Source organism: Puma concolor, chromosome E4 (genome assembly GCF_028749965.1).
Source record: "Puma concolor isolate L17-30 chromosome E4, mPumCon1.1.hap2, whole genome shotgun sequence".
NCBI classification, from domain to species: domain Eukaryota; kingdom Metazoa; phylum Chordata; class Mammalia; order Carnivora; family Felidae; genus Puma; species Puma concolor.
In genome coordinates, this window is record NC_141683.1 from 27,481,811 (window position 1) to 27,494,701 (window position 12,891).

Genomic DNA, 12,891 nt, shown 5'->3' on the forward strand with positions numbered 1-12,891 from the left:
TGTGCCTTACCCATTCATCAGCAGAAGCTGAAATCTCTCCTTCACCTCTACAACTCAGAAGGCTCTTTCTCAGGGGGTCAACCTCCCCTCGTCTTTCTTAAGGAGCCCAGGGGCCCTTGCGTTTCCCTCAAGTGGAGGAGGAAAACTGTTTTCCCTCTACCCATATTAGGTTTATTGTAGGGGCCCTGTAAATTAGGCTGGTAGAAGACAGATTAACAAAACAAAAACGGAAGTTTATTAACATGTGCATTGAGCATACGCACAGGAGTACCCAATGATGAGTAATTCAAAGAGGTGGTTAGGACTTGGGTTTATACAGCAGCTTAAAAATAAATTTTTAGGGAAGTGCCGAGAGAAAGGAAAAGGACTTTGAGTTGCTAAGGCAGCAGTTGGTGGGAAGGTCAATATGTGAGAGAACTAATGGCTGATAAAGTTTCAGTAAAGTTTGTTAAATAGGTTGCTCTGGTGCCATCTCTGGGCTGATAAGGGTCTAGAGTTGTCTCCAGTCATTGACCTCTGTTCTTCCTGGTAGAGCAGCGAGGGGGGGACACCTTTACAAATTTATGTCCTGCTTTTAGGCAAACAAGGGGAAGTCGGAGCTTTTCTCGTGTCTGCTTCTTCTCACTTGCCTTCAGCTCAATGTAATCCTTTGCCAACATGCCATATTTTAGGGTAGCATATTCTGCTACCTACCTTCATTAACATTCTGTGAGTAGGCTCCCCAAGTCCCCAGCCTAGCTCATGTCTGCAATAACTTAATTTCTACTTTATTGAACTTCCTTGGGAACTCTGAGCCATTGCCCAGCACTAGCTGCCTGGATCCAATAGGATTATTCTCAGATTCTGGGAAACAGTGCCACCCTTTGTGCCCACACCTTGTATTGGCCAGGGGACCTTCCCATATATCAGGGGCAGCTGGTGGAGGACAATTAGGTCACGTCAGGAGGCACACATGAACATGCCAGAGGGGTGGGACAGCACGTAAGGCTCTCGTTGTCCCAAGTCTTGTCCAATGGCTGTGCCATGTGGATCAGGAGAGCTAAGAACATGGCTGCTGCTGTGGCTACTATGGCTTGCTGGGTGCTGAAAAAACACAATAATGCCTCTGTCCCTGTCCTCTGTTGCCAGAACTCGGAACTAATTACAAATATACTCAATGGTAGTCCATCCCAAACCTTAATATTTTTTCTCTCCTCTGCCCTCCCCTAACCTGGGGAGTGCAGGTGGAGGATAATCTGAGATAAATGGCCTGGGAGGAGTCAGGAGGAAACTTCTGAAAAGCTGATTTTCCAGTTTGGCTGGCCAGTAGGTTGCCAGCCACAGACACCCTACCCTCCTCCCAGACACTGCCCACAGATCAGAAATTACACCGCTGTTCATTTCACTGAAGGGAATTTGACAGGTTTGATAACGAAAGACAGTCAAATCAACCCTGCAATGGTTTATAAATATGTACAGATTGGTTGAATACTTGGGAGTCATGATGATCTTAGAAGATGATGAAATTGAACATATTAGGATGAAAACAGCCACGTGAATGATGCTTTTTATAAGTAAGCTCCAACAAAGGTATTTTTGGTTTTTTCCTAACCTCTGGGAAACAATTTTATAATTGTAATTGTAAAATGTTGCCTCTTCATTTATAACATTCCCCCCTACAACTGGGAAGATGTCTCAACAACAGTACCAAAACCTTTCAGTCCGAGAAAAGAGTCTTGAATTGGTATAACCATGATGGTGTTGAGTGCCCATTTCTACCTGGGAATCGCTTGGCGTTCTAGGGCAGGCAGCAGCTCCCTGGTTTGCACCAAGGACATCAGAAGAATAATGAGATTCTGTGTCCTGGGCTCTGAGGCCCTTCCAGAGCCCTTCAGTCCACCCTGTGGAGGCCTAGAGACCTCTCCTCGTCTCCTATCATTAGAGATTGTGTTAGTCAGCTCAGGTTACCATAACAAAGACTGGGTTAGCTTGGGCTTCCATAACAAAATACCATAGACGGGGTGGCTTAAATACTAGAAATTTATTTCTCACAGTTCTGGAGGCTGGGATGTTCCAGATCAAGGTCCAACAGTGTCAGTTTCTGGTAAGAGCTCTCTTCCTGCATTATAGATGGCTGCCTTCCCATTGTTTCCTCACACCATGGGGAGAAAGAGAGTTCTGGTGTCTCCTCTTACAGGGCACTAAACCTGTGAGGGCCTCCCGTTATGACCTCATTTAACCTTGATTACTTCCCTACTCCAAATACAGTTGCATTGGGAGCTGGGGCTTCAGCATATTAATTTGGGCAGTGGACACAATTTGGTCCATAGCATTCCATGCTTGCTCCCCACCAAATTCATGGCTTATTGCATGCAAAATATATTGATTCTATACCAATGAGCCCAAAAGTCTTACCTCACTCTAGTATTAACCCTGAAGTCTAAAGTCTCATCTAAATATCATCTAAATCAGGTATACATGTTTGAGGTATATTCATCCTGAGACAAAATTCCTCTTCAGCTGTGAACCTGTGACATCAGACAAATTATGTACTTCCAAAATACAATGAGGGACAGGCATAGGCATTATAAGTAGGAGAAATTCGGGGCACCTGGGTGGCTTAGTCAGTTGAGCGTCTGACTTCAGCTCAGGCCATGATCTCACAGTCTGTGAGTTCGAGCCCCACATCGGGCTCTGTGCTGACAGCTTGGAGCCTGGAGCCTGCTTCGGATTCTGTGTCTCTCTCTCTCTCTCCCCCTCCCCTGCTCATGCTCTGTCTCTCTCTGTCTCAAAAATAAATAAAAACATTAAAAAAAATTTTTTTAAATAAATAATTGGGAGAAATCCAAAGGAAGGAATGGGTGATAAGTCCTAAGCAAGTCCAAAACCTAGCAAGCCAAATTCCATTAGATCTTAACTTGAGAATAATCTTCTTTGGGTCAATGCCGTGCCTTCTGGACTCCCACACCCAAGGCTTTAGTCAGAAGCTCTCTGGCCTGTTGAAACCAATGCAATGGACCCACCTTTTGAAACCAAGAAAGCAGCCCTGATAATCTCAATTATTTGAGGGGTTGTTTTTCCCTTTTCTTAAAGAATATCACACATTTGATAAATATCTCTCTGGTCCTGTTCTGTAGTATCTAAAAAGTCCAACAGCTTTCCTTCATTTTGTTTTCTCTGTCCTCCTTAGTTCACACTGGCAGTGTCTTTGCTAGTATAATCACATCTCTATGCCTGGCTTCTGCTGAAGTGGCTGATTAAGTCCATGAGTTACAACTAGGATCTCACTCTCTCCCTTTAAGTTTATTTATTTTGAGAGAGAGAGAGAGAGAGAGAGCATAAGCAGGTGAGGGGCAGAGAGAAGGAGATACAGAATCCCAAGCAGGCTCTACACTGATGGTGCAGAGCCTGATGCAGAGCTTGAACTCATAAAACGTGAGATCATGATCTCAGCCAAGATCAAGAGCCAAACTCTTAACCAACTGAGCCACCCAGGTGCCCCCATCTAAGATCTCTTTATCAAATGGCTGTTTAGCCACACCCTTAGTGTTCTCTTCAGATCAAGTTTTCTCATTTTTTTTTTTTTTTACAGTATGGATAGGCTGATAATTTTCCCAATCTTCAAGTTCTGGTTCCTTTTTGCCTAATAATTCCTTCTTCAATCCATCTTTCTCCTTTCACATTTTACTACAAGAGTCAACCATTTGGAATGAACCAAGCCATTCCTTCAATACTATGCTTGGAAATCCTCTCAGTTAAATATCCAATTTCATTGCTTGAAAGTTCCATCTTCCACAAAACACTAGAACATAGTTCAGCCAAATTCTTTCCACTTTATAACAAAGATCACTTTTCTTCCAGTTTATAGTAACGTGTTCCTCATTTCCATCTGAGACCTCACCAGAATCGCCCTTGACATCCATATTTCGAGCATGCATGTCAAAAATCTGCCAGCCTCTACCCAGTTCCCATTTCTAAAGCCACTTCCACATATTTAGGTATTTGTTAGAGAAGCACTCCCACTTCTAGGGTTCTCGAGAGAAACAGAACCATATTTTAAAGACATTTATCGTAAGGAATTGGCTCACATGATTATAAGTCCCAAGAGCAAGTCAGCAAGCTAGAGACCCAGGAGAGCTGATGATGTAGTACCAATCCAAGTCTCAAGGCCTGAGGACTGGGAGAGCCAATGCTGTAAGTTTCAGTCCAAAAGCTAGGAAGCTTGAGACCCAAGAAGAGCTGATGTTTCAGTTAGACTCCAAAGACAGAAGACCAATGTCTCAGCTCATCAGTTCGGCAGGCAAAATTCCCTCTTACCCAGCCTTTTTTGTTCTGTTTGGGTCTTCAGATGATTGGATGAGGCTCACCCACATTAAGGAAAGCAAACTTCTTTACTCAGTCTACCAACTCAAATATTAATCTCATTCAGAAACACTATCACAGACACATCCAGATTCATGTTTGACCTAATGTCTGGGTGTCCTTGTCCCAGTCAAGTTGACCCATAAATTACCCATCACAGTGATCATCCAGGGAGGTTATAACAGGCGATTTAAACCTTTCTCTCAACAAGCTTTGAATGAGCATATGCTAAGTACAAGGTCCCACTCTTAAGTTCTTTGAATGTCAGTTTAATTCTGTTCAGTATTATTTGGTTCCAATTGTGGCACAGACTGTTACCACAGATGGTGAGCTTGCTTCTACAGAGATCTTGTAGATGCCCACTGAATGGCCTGGTTTAGCTCATACATTCTAGGCTATGGATAGCAATACTGTCAAGACATGGGCAGGAGTGTGGGGAGGCAGAAAAGAAGAAGCTATTGTAGATCAGTACTTCTCAAGGAGTATATGAATTACTTGGGAGCTTGTTAAAATGCAAATTCTGGGGGCACCTGGGTGGCTTAGTTAGTAGAGCATCCAAACTCTTGATTTTGGCTCAGATCATTGATCTCCTCATTTGTGGGTTTGAGCCCCACGTGGGGCTCTGTGCTGACAGTGTGGGGCCTGCTTGGGATTCTCTCCCTCCTTCTCTCTCTGTCCCTCCTCCATGTGTGAGCTCTCTCTCTCTCTCTCTCTCATTCTCTCAAAATAAATTAAAAAACTAAAAAAAAAAATTCAGATTCTGATTCAGTAGCTTTGAGGTAGAACCTGGAGATTTTGCATTTCTAACAAATTCCCAAGTGATGTTAATGCTGCTGGCCCAGGGACCACACTTTGAGTAGCAAGGTGCTAGATGATCTGTAAGTTCCCTTCAGAGCCTTTAAATTTGGTCCAATTCAGCAAGTGTTCATTGAGAACCAATTAATTATGTGCCATGATACCACGAGGGGGCCGATCAAGGCATGAAATGTGCTTCCGTCCTTTAACGAGCTAATTGAGGAAGGTGGACAAAAGCCACAAGTCCCATAAGTTCAGCAATGGCTCAACCTTCTGGGTCAACCTCTGAGTGTCTAGTTTCTTAGGAAGGCATTCTCCTTGAAATTTTTATAACAGTGCTTTCCCAAGAAGTTTGGTCTCAATTTTTTTTTTTTTTTTTTTTGTAGAAGCCAGAGCCCTGAAGTGCAGTAGTTCAGCTGCCTAAAAAATTAACCTGAACAGAAAAATAAGAACAACAAAAAATCAGTTAGATGAAAAAGTATAAGGTTCTTCTTAAGCCCATGGGGGCAGCTGTAGTGGGTTACAATCCTGAGAAAATGAAGAGTGAAACAGGGTTGTGTACAAGGAGGCCTGAGAAAGGACACCGGTGGCCAAATAGTCCAGGATCAGAGCTCTTCTAGGACAGAACACGGGGGAGATACTTAATGGGGAAGGGCTACCACTGTAGATTGGGGTGTGCCCTCATGGGAATGGCCGTCGGGCCTGTACAAGGGTCCGTGCTACTCAATAGTCTCTTCCCAAACTAGGACTAGTGACCCTGATCTTTAGGTTCAACCTGGAGCAGCAGACATAGGGCGGGGGGATGTTGGGAGCTGATCGAGGAACTGCTAATACTATATACGTAGATGGAAGAAAGCAATGGCTCTTGGGAGGTAGGGCAAAGAACACTTGCTGGCACAAAGTAAGAAAGGGGCAGAAGGCTGGCTAGGACCCCTTTTGGCCTTGGCTATTAAATGAAGAGCCACCCACAACAGGGAAACACTTGCTGAGCAGGCCTTTTTACAGTGAATAGCTTGGGCTAGTCTTGTGACCATTGGTGAAGACAGAATCCACTTCCCTGAACAATCCTCCTCATACACCCTAGTTCTGTAGCCCCTACTTGCCCAGTCCTAACTTCTTTTTCCCCTCCATGGAGGTCCTAGTAAGGTTGAGGGCAACTAGAAGGCCTGATTGAGACCTTCCCTGCCTTGGTCCACTTGGTCCCCTTCCAACACACACACACACACACACACACACACACACACACACACCCCTAACCAGCCCAGTGACTTGAGCTCAGAATGGCTGGAGCTGGTGGGGGTTGGAAAAGGGGGAAGGGGGAGGGAAGGAAGAGGAGAATCAAACAGAAACCTTCTCATCTTTCTATCAGCAGCCATGCAAGGAATATTGTTCAGCATGGCACAAAAGCGGCACTGAAAATAGCTGCAGCCAGAGCAGGGCTGCCAAACACTGCCTGAGATAACGTCTACTTGGAGACACTGGTGTCTTTGTGGGGCTGTCAGTGTCCCTATTGTTCCTGAGCCTATTGCCTGGGGAATATTGTTCCCAGCTTTTGTCTCCCCCGGTTCACTTTTGTTTGCCTTTACTTACCATTTCATTCCTCGCTCCCTTTGTGCTCTCCCATCCCCTCCTTTGTCTCTCCCTCTCTAAGCCTGCCTGTGGCTGTGGATTGGTGCCCAGGGAGACAATAGGCCCTACCCCCTCTCGACCTATGGTCCCACCCTGAACCTCATACAACCACAGCTCCGTTCCTTCTCTCCCTCTCCCAAGAGCACCCGAGAAGTCCCAAAGGTGGGACAGCCCTGAGGGAGGGTGAGGTCCAAGGTACCACTCCCTTCCTGGTAACAGCAAGAAAGGGCCCAAGGAATATTTGGACTGCACGGGAAGTCTGAAATGCCTGAAGTGTGTTTCTGCCTCTTTCTAGATCTCCTTTTTTTTTTTTTTTTTTTAAATAGGTTTTCTGTCCTGTCAAAGGAATAAGGACAGCTCACGCTCCACATCCCCCAAACCCTCTTTCAAGTGCCCAGCATGCACTTCTCTGACCAGGGCACTCGGTTTTCTTCTCCCTCCCTCTCAGCCTGGCGGATCAAAGCGACTTCTGTTTATTTGCACATTCAAATCCAGACTGCCTCCAGTAACCCGATCCAGTCAGGCGCCAGGATGGTGCAAGAAAAGCCCGCCTGCACCCCCTCCCCCATCTAACAGCCCTTTTGGCAGAAGTGGACAAGGAATGGGACAGGGGTCTCCTGGGGTCAGAGTTGGGAGTGGAAGAGGAGCTGTGCAGTGAGAAAAAAACCAGACCGGCCAATCCCTTTAGAATGATCTCTGGTCCTCTCACCTTGATGGCAGGGGGAAACTAAGGCATCAAAAGAGGTTTAGAAACTACAGGAATCAAGCCCTGAGCTTGTCTGCCCACTCCCAGCATATTCAGGTGTCCAACTGCTGTCCTGTGGAGAGATTCCTTCTTAGTTCTGGCCCGGAGAAGGCAGGCCCAGGTAGGACTTAGAGGCTGGGGCTGACTTTGGGTTTCAGGAGCAGTTAATAGAAAGTGCTTTTTCCTCCTACCTCCCCCAACTTCCTGCCTCTAGACAGATGGGGACAGTGATTGGAGAGTCGAGGAAGCTTTTACTTTGGCCGAGAAGGCTGGGAGCAGGGATGTAGCCTGAAGCCAAGGAGGAGGCTCTACCGCACATTGTTCTAGTTCCAAGGACAATGGGAATAGTCTCCAGAGAGTCTTTGTTTCAAAAGCTGGAAATTGGGTAGGGGATTTCCGGAAAGTTTGACTGGAAGCCAAGCTTGGCTGCGAAGTGAGGAGACAGGAGTAGGAGGAAGAGGAGGAGGAAGGGGAAAAGGAAGGGGAGGGGGCAGTCTGGGGTTAGGGGAAACTACCACTAGGCCCTGAGGAAAAATTTGCCCTCCTGGTTTCACTGCTCTCAATCCCAGACTGCTGGCTTTAAAAAAATTTTTTTAAATGTTTATTTATTTTTGAGAGAAAGAGAGAGCGCAAGCGAAGGAGGGGCAGAAAGAGGGGGAGACGCAGAATTCGGAGCAGGCTCCAGGCTCTGAGCTGTCAGCACAGAAGAGCCCGATGTGGGGCTTGAACTCACAGACTGCGAGATCACGACCTGAGCCAAAGTCGGTCGCCCAACCGCTTAACCCAGGCGCCCCTCAGACTGCTCATTTTGTTCTGATTCTTGCTCCGCCCTTCTTACCTACCCCCCTTTCCTGCCAAAATTAGCCCCAGATTCTTTTTTTTTTTTTTAATTTTTTTTTTCAACGTTTATTTATTTTGGGACAGAGAGAGACAGAGCATGAACGGGGGAGGGGCAGAGAGAGAGGGAGACACAGAATCAGAAACAGGCTCCAGGCTCTAAGCCATCAGCCCAGAGCCCGACGCGGGGCTCGAACTCACAGACCGCGAGATCGCGACCTGGCTGAAGTCGGACGCTTAACCGACTGCGCCACCCAGGTGCCCCTAGCCCCAGATTCTTAACACTCCTAAGCATAAATAGAAGCCAAAATAATTTGTTCCCGCATTGAGTGTAACAATTGAGTCTGACCCACCTTTGCAACCCTAGCCCATAGCCCCAAGCCCAGAACAACATACAAGCTCAGGAAATATGTGAATAATAAATGAAGAAGTGTTGACTCCTCACCCCCAGAAACTCACATTGACTATCACTGGACCTCCAGGAGAGTAGGCATGGGATTGAAAGTTTAAGGTGAGAAAAATCTAAAGATGAGGGGTAGTGAGGATTTGGGGATAGACCGGGCACATGGATGGCACAGAGGGCAAGGTGTAGTTATTGGACAAAAAGGGCACAGCAACGCAAAATGATATTTAGCCCCCAGAACGAAATCCCCTGGCCCAAGTGTCTTTTCTCTTCCAGTTCACCCTATCTTGTCTAGATACCTAGTCTGTATCTTTCAGAAATACAGATGGGATCACATCTTTCCTCTGTGTAAAACCATTTGGCGGCTTCCCCCCCGCCTCCAGGCACCTGTGAGTCATGGAAATTGGAACCCTTCAAAGACAGGGGCATGGTGAGCGTTCCTAGTACCCACCACAGGTAACTGGCACCTAGCCAGCACTAAAGCTGCTCAGGGAACACAGAATTCAATTAACTGGCAATTGTGTGAGTTAATTTTGCCAATTCTACAGTGCTCCCTGGATGGTATTTCAGGGTTGGTATAGTCGATGATCTTGACGCTTAATGTTTTATCCATTTTATAGCTATTGACTTGATCTTTGAAAATAGCCAGGGGCCATAAAAATCAAAACATGTATATTTATTTTAAATATGGAGTCATATTGCATCTAACTAGAATATAACGGAGAATCAGGAAGCAAGCTAATGTACATTGTAGAGCAACCAAAAGTGATGGCATAAAGGCAATGTATTCAATTTATCTGAGACAACAAAATCTTCTTCTTGCAGCTAGGAATGGCCAGTGAAATATAAACGGAAGAGGTACAGTGTGTGAAAACTTCTAAAGGGCAGTTGACTCAGGTGGGGAGTATGTAATACGTGTTTGCCCTTCTCATCTCACTCTTTGTCTTGGTTGGAATGTGGTTGTGATGGTTGGAGATCTGGCAACAATCTTGAGACCACGAAGGGACACTGAGTTTGAAAGCTTGAAGGTTAAGGAAGGCCAAACAGACAAATAAAAAGTGCTTGGGTCTCTGACGACCAACGAGCTACCATACTAGCCTCGAACCGCTTATGAAGGTTAACCTACCAAGTTTGATTACATGGAGTAAAAAAATTTTTATTACATTAAGCCATTTAATATGAGTCTTTATTATTAGGAGTCAGACATAATTCCCATTAATACAGTAGCATGATTTATAGCAATAAAGAAATAAACGTCTATACCATTTCTTTCCGTTGCCGAACGGGTAGAAAAAAGAAAAGGAGTCAGAAGATATCTCCCACTGTGTACTAGAGCGCATGAATAATCCTGTGGATTTTCAAAGTGGAGTTGCAAGCTGAGTTTGGAGGCAGGAGCTAGAGAGAACACAATTGCTCTGCACAAGAAAGCAGGAGGAATAAATCTGAGGTAGCTGAGGAGCAGGTAAGAGGTCAAGCAACATGCAGAAGATTGTTATGGATGCATATATGGACACTAGAATGAAGTGGAATCTGATAGCCTGAAAGAAGAGAAGAGGGAGTTGGAAACCCTAAAAAAGGACACAGAACTAAAAAAAAAAAAAAAACACAGAAGTTTATTAATGATTCCTAGGGTAAGTCCAAATAGTTCTGTAAGCTGCATCAGATGCCTGAGGGGCACCAGGCTTTTGCAGCATTATACAAAAATGGACAACTCAAAGTGACAAGTACATCTCGTCAAAGCAAGTCCTCTCCATTTAGTAATGCAGGAGCCAATTTCTGGGTCAAGACAGCAGGTGGAGCAGACGCTGAAGCCTCCTCCTTCTCTGAATACATAAAATGCGGGAGAAAATAGATTTAAAAACTCATAGCCACACTTGAAAACAAGAAGGAGAAACATTAAAAGCTACCAAAGAGGGAAAACAGATTATGTACCAAGAAACAAGAATCAGATTGATATCAGACTTTCTCTTATGTAACAACAGATGCCAAAAGATAAGGGAATAAAATCTCCAAAATGGTGAAATAAAATAATGGTAAATGTAAAATTCTATGCCCAGCGAGACTAGTATTCCAGAGTAAGGGTAAAATAAAGACATCTTCAGGCATGCAAGGACTCAGAGATTTTAGTAATCACAGACTTACACTGAAAGAACTGTTTCAACAAGAAAAGTGAATCAAGACACAATGTGGGATGCAAAGTTCAACAGAAGATCTTACATATATCCCTGTGTAATAAAAGGGAAGTACATAAGTAAGTGATGCTATGGTAACAAACAACAGACTCAACCCCCAAAAGCTTATCATCACAAAGGTGTGTTTCTTGCTTATGTCAGCTCAGTTGTGGGTTGGCCAATATTCTGCTCTATATGTCTTCTTATTCTTGGATTTAAGTGGATGCAAAAACTTCTATTGGGAAGAAGCTGTTTTCCTCGCAGAAGGAAAAGAAAAGTGGAAAGCCATGGCTCTTGAAGCATCAGTTAGGAAGTAGCAAATAGTCTTGACTCACAAAACATGTCAGGTGGCTAAGCCTGCCGTCAATGGGATGTGTCCTGAAAATCACATGGCAATGGGAGGGGATATGTAGAATTATTAAAGGGATGGTTAGAACTTGGAACTCATCTCAACATGTTAGCATCTCAACAAAGAACAATAAAATTGTAGAGAAGTGACAAGATAAAGGAAAATGAATTTAAGCTTTTAGGGGGTGGCAAACTGGAAAGGTGAATATAGGGGAGTAAAATAGTAGAAGATAATGGTTTTTATCAGTAAGTTTTGTTTGCAGACCCATGTCAGTGCTGACTTTCCTTCTTCTTCATGGCCATAGAACTCCCCCAGAAAACTTCTCTTTATAGCAATCCTCATTGCCCAGAAGTTTCTGCCTTCAGTTAGATAGGGAAGGCTATGAGAAGGCTTCTTTCTAGAACTATTGATGAGTTTGCCTGAAGCTCTAAATCATTCTTATGCCAAAATGGCATATTTTGGGATGGCATATTCTAATCCTTTACAGGAGCATTTACTCATATCATTGGTAGTACCCCCCCCCCCCCAAGATCTAATGTGGTTTAGAAAAACCAAAATGGATGAGATGATAGAACTTCGGGGCTCAAAGAAATAAAACTTATGCACATGTCCCAAGGAATCCAGATATCTGGTGCTTCATTGTGTGTGACTATGTCTCTGAGTGCCATATAACTAAATAATTAAATATAAAACCTCATTTTATTTACTTTTTTATTATTATTTTTTTTTAATGTTTATTTTTGAAGGAGAGAGAGAGAGACAGTGTGAGTGGGGGAGGAGCAGAGAGAGAGAGAGAGAGAGAGAGAGGGGGGGGGGGGCACAGAATCTGAAGCAGGCTCCAGGCTCTGAGCTGTCAGCACAGAGCCCAATGCAGGGCTAGAACCCACAAACCATGAGATCATGACCTGAGCCGAAGTCGGATGCTTAACCGACTGAGCCACCCAGGCGCCCCTAAAACCTCATTTAAAAAAACGAAAAGGCACAAAATACTGAGCACATAAAAATACTGGACAATGAATCATAAAGAAATGTGCTTTCCAACAACTCAAGGTTTTTTTAGTTATCAGAAAAAAAACTGTGAAAGATTTTGAAATGGATCAAAAAATTGCTGGATGTCTTCAATGGAAATCTATGCATTGTATACAGTGCACCATTCTAAATTACCTGGTTCTATGGGGATTTTCACTTTCCATCATCTTTGAGCTATTTTACAATACTGTAAGTTGTAGATAACATAGCAATGCAAATAATTCTGTTTTATACACCTGCAAAATGAATCCCGTATACTCAGGAAAAAGAAAACTGATTTCTTTCCCTTCACACTCTTCACCAAACAACAACTAGTTTTGCAACTATTTGTAGATTGATTTTATGACTACATATATGTATTGTCTTTGAATTCTCTTTTGAACTGGTTGAAACATCTTACTTATTCCCTCATTAATTAATGAGTCAAATATCTTTGATGTGTTCATTTTATTTTATTTATTTATTTAACGTTTTTTATTTATTTTTGGGACAGAGAGAGACAGAGCATGAACGGGGGAGGGGCAGAGAGAGAGGGAGACACAGAATCGGAAACAGGCTCCAGGCTCCGAGCCATCAGCCCAGAGCCCGATGC

The 12,891-nt window shown here is 44.0% G+C and overlaps 1 protein-coding gene across 6 annotated transcripts in view; it reads right to left on the reverse strand.

Moving 5' to 3' along the window:
- The window catches only part of SNRPE (small nuclear ribonucleoprotein polypeptide E), a 141,780-nt gene that overhangs the window by 29,378 nt on the left and 99,511 nt on the right, over window positions 1-12,891 (reverse strand). The window contains exon 6 of one of the 6 annotated variants that reach the window (XM_086694124.1): window positions 10,346-10,573. The exons of the other annotated variants lie outside the window; for them this stretch is intronic. The gene's annotated coding sequence lies outside the window, so the exon portion shown is untranslated. Of the gene's footprint in view, window positions 1-10,345; window positions 10,574-12,891 lie in introns of those variants that run through there. 6 annotated transcript variants of the gene reach the window in all.